The sequence below is a fragment of the Phyllobates terribilis genome, unplaced genomic scaffold, assembly GCF_046119375.1.
Source record: "Phyllobates terribilis strain yellow unplaced genomic scaffold, ASM4611937v1 Scaffold_10__3_contigs__length_209671492, whole genome shotgun sequence".
NCBI lineage: Eukaryota > Metazoa > Chordata > Amphibia > Anura > Dendrobatidae > Phyllobates > Phyllobates terribilis.
In genome coordinates, this window is record NW_027362770.1 from 208,834,093 (window position 1) to 208,838,483 (window position 4,391).

Consider the following 4,391-nt stretch of genomic DNA (forward strand, 5'->3'; position numbering starts at 1 on the left):
GACCAGCTAACTCGTCCTTAATCCGACCGGAAAGACCCTCCCAGAAGACGGACACCAGAGCCTCATTTTCCCAGGCAAGCTCAGAAGCGAGGGTGCGGAACCGTATGGCATATTGGCCCACGGTGAGACTCCCTTGGCGGAGACGTAGCAGTGAGGAGGCAGAAGAGGTTTTCCGTCCAGGTTCATCGAAGACTTTCCGGAAAGCAGCGAGGAAAGACGGCAGGTCGGACACCAGGGGATCCCCTCTCTCCCACAGGGGATTTAGCCATGCCAGTGCCTCCCCAGTAAGATGGGACATGATGAAGGCCACCTTGGCTCGATCGGAGATGAACTGATACGCCAATAGCTCAAAGTGCAGGGTGCACTGGTTTATGAAACCCCGAGCTAAAGTAGGTTCGCCGGCAAAGCGTGGAGGTGCCAGAAGCCGAGGTCCATAGTCGGGTACCATGTTATTAGTGGGCAGTGGAGCTGCCGGATTGCGAGTCATGGCACTGGCGGTGGTTGCAGGCAGAGCAGTCAGAGTGTCCAGGCGAGAATTGACTTTCCGCAGGTGACCCAGGATGGACTCCTGTTGGGACCTCTGACGGGACAGTTCATGACAAAGGTCCGAGAGCGAGGGAGCTTGGGTGCCACCGGGTTCCATGGCCCGAGCAAACTGTAACGGGTCTGGGAGGCGGAACCTCTGAGCTACTATACAAGGGGGCGGTCCTTGTAAGGGAGCGGGTGGCGACCAGGCAGGCAGTCACAGCAGGGGACCGGGACAGTCTCTAGAAGAACGGGCAGGAGGTCACGGCAAGTGACCGGGGCAGTCTCTGGATGAACGGGCAGATGGTCACGGCAAGTGACCGGGGCAGTCTCTGGGTGAACGGGCAGATGATCACGGCAAGTGACCGGGGCAGTCACTGGGTGAACGGGCAGATGGTCACGGCAAGTGACCGGGGCAGTCTCTGGGTAAAGGGTTGGTACGACCTGTGGCGGCTGATGGTAGACGTGAGCACCCAGGTGAGCAGGCGAGAGTCTCTGGACAAACGGGTGGTCACAGCATGTGACGGCGGAGCCTCCAGGAAGACCAACAGACAGGCGGCAGATGAGCGCTCCCAGGTGAGCGGGCAGAAGTCTCTGGACAGGCGGGTGGTCACAGCACGTGACGGCAGAGCCTCCAGGTAGGCTAGCAGACAGGCAGCAGATGAGCACTCCCAGGTGAGCGGGCAGGAGTCACTGGACAGGCAAGTGGTCACAGCACGTGACGGCAGAGCCTCCAGGTAGGCTAGCAGGCAGGTAGCAGATGTGCGCTCCCAGGTGAGCGGGCAAGCTGGTCCATAGACAGACTGACAGGAGTAGTAAGGCAGACCGTCAGACCTCAGGCTAGCAGGCAGGTAGCAGGATATCAGGCAGGAATTAGACAGCAGACTGGCAGGAATCTGGCAGGTATCTGGCAGGTAACTGGCAACGGGACCTGAGGGCTGAAGCAGAGTAGTGAACAGTGCTACAACATTGTTCGGGCACCTCCATTTTGGAGGAGGTGCCTTAAATATGGGAGGTCCTCCGGCAATTGGCCGGGGACTTCTTAGGACGGCGTGCGCGGTCCCTTTAAGAGAGGGGGAGCGCGCGCGCGCCCTAAGCACACTGCCGGGGAAGGAGCGCGTGCCGGAAGCAGCGGGGAGAGAAGCGCTGGAGGACGCCACGCCAGGAGCGGGGAGGTGAGAGGGACGGCGTCTCTGCCTAGTACGGGGCAGAGACGCCGATGCTACACGCAGCTGCGGAAGCCTGGGTTCAGCCAAGGTGCAGACCTCCAGCCGAACAGGGACTCATAGCCAAAACGCGTAGCCGGGCCTACGGAGGTGAAAACCAGCTTAAATGAGTCGAAATGTGTCGGGCCTGAGAGGTACCTCTTTCTCATATATTCTGCCGGTGGTGTGCAAAACTGGGTCTTTGCATGGAGTGTCACCCTATACCCACTTTAGGGACGCATGCAAAAAAGTGCCCGATCGCCTGGAACTGTCAGGCGGATTCGGCTCCCTGCAATTTCCTCATTCTGGTTCTTTTTCACTTTTTGTCTCTTTTTCGACATCTATTGGGGACACCTCAAAACACTTGGAACTGGTGAGCGGATTCAATTTACCAATGTTTGGCGGGTCCTGGAAGTCAAAATTCTGATTTCTGAAAAAGACTAAGTGTGAAGGACTCATCGGGCAAATCGCTCTGGAACTGAAATCGGATGCACTCACTGACATTTCCTACCTCTCTGGAAGTTTCCTGCACACAGATATTTCCCATAAGCTAACCTCGCAAACCAAATGTCTGAAAATGAGGTTCCTCTCATATAGCGCAATAGAACAAACGTATATGAGATAGGTTAGGTTTTTTCCGTCAACGCTGCTGATGCTTTTCAACCGTGCAGGTGGCTGCCTTATGGGTGCCTCAACCCCTGTGATGCCGTATAGAAGATACGGACGAATATATCCAGGTTTGAATATTTCCAGCAGCACTACAGGTGATTTGCACCCGTGCGAGCGACTCATCACCTGTTACGCGAGAGCAGTGATTAGCCGCTAGAGCGGAAACTAATCAGCCGAGCGGCTGATGCAGCCTGGATGTGTGCGGCAGAAATTCAGATCACCTCCGCTGCAGATGCAAGGACTTTAAAGCTCAATTTGACTGCGGGAAACGTGTCGCTATGAAGCGGTAAGTAGAAGTTATTCGTCGCCCACATATAGGAGAATGTAACCGCCACACCAGGCTGCGGCGGACCCCATGTTGCACGGTTGTAAAACCGCAGTGAACGTTTGTGTTGCTTATTTCCCCACATCCACCAACGTACACCGCTGACTTCCCCCGTGTGCCACAGGGTGACGAGATATCTGTCCACACATCTGAGAAGGGTGTGCATGAGGTCCGAAAGCGTCTCGGAGATAAAAAAAAACTTGGCTATCGCCAAAGATCGACTTAGACTTGTCGCGGCTAAGGGCACAGCTATACTATTCAGCGAGCTCAAGCCTCTGCAATCCCTGGAAGATGTGGTAGCATTTGCCGAAAGCCGTGGGTATTTTATAGTAAACAAACCTACATTTCAGTTAGAAAACATACCGCTGACCTCTGTAGGACAGACCCAGGCGCCAACAGACTGTTTGCCCCCATGCTACATGCCCCCTGTGGAGTCATATTCACATATGATGGACGCGCCTGTCCCTGAACAGTCTGCACACAATTTTGAGGGAGCCCCATGCCCCGAGTCGGACCCCATTGAGGCCATGGATGGCAGCACACAAAACATTCAGTCTAGGCAATGGAGAAACGAAAGCTCCCTGGCTAGAACGGCCGCCGGCTTGTATATGCGTCACTCAGTAAATAGCCCCATGTAGAAGAGCTTCCGCACATATTTGACAGTAACCCGTGGGGTCCCTAATTGTAACCAGGAGGTATCGAATGTTGCGCGGTTTCTTTTCTTTATCAACCCAAGATTTATAACTCTGGAGTACTTAACCAAACCAACAAAAGTGAATGATTTTTTTAAAAAAACTCAGCAGCCTCAAACAATCGAACCAGACCTCCCTCAAAATACTGAAGCACATTCGGCGATTCACCACCTATCAGATGAGGGGCACACAACTGAGCATAGAGAATCCTCAGCTATACAGGGCGTGTGAGGTGTTTATGAACTTTACGGAGGACCTGCGTAAGACGTTGTACAGGGGAGTCTGCCAAGACTCAGTGAGCAAGAGGTACCCAATATTCTGAGAGATTTTTACCAAACATCGGCTGTTGGGTAAAAAAGTGCTATAACTGTATTTCACCCCACAGGTACGATACGCTGATGAAGCCCTCCAAGACACCGAATGACTGCCAGAAAATACTGGACGAAGCAAGACCTACATTTCTAGCGAGCATAGAGAATGTCCAGGACGGGGGATCAGAAGAGGACCGAAGGGAAGTTATTCTGTACCTCCAGGCCCTTCTGATTCTAAGACACCTCCAAAGGCCAGGTGTTGTTCGCAATTTGACCGTAAGTAGTGTTAGTCTGCATGGGCAGCGGTCATTGCGGAACCATCTCAATCATCTCCCTTCTTTCTACACCTTAGGTTTCAGAGTGGAACGGGAGGACCTATCACATGTACCGCGGTGTTCGAAAGACGATTGTCGGTGTAAAAATACACAAATGTGCATCCACTCAAGTAGCATCGTTCATGCTTTCAGAGGAAGAACATTCGGTAAGGTTTCTACAAGCCAGGGGACCCGGGCTACCCGACTCCACATGGGGTTGAAACCCCTCTGTTGTCCCCATGCAAAACTCGTTTGAGGTATACCCTCTGGCTCGAGATTAAGTTTTTTTTTCTTTTTCAGTGGTTCAAAGTCTATGCAGAACATATCAGACCTGTCATTGCTGCTGGCCT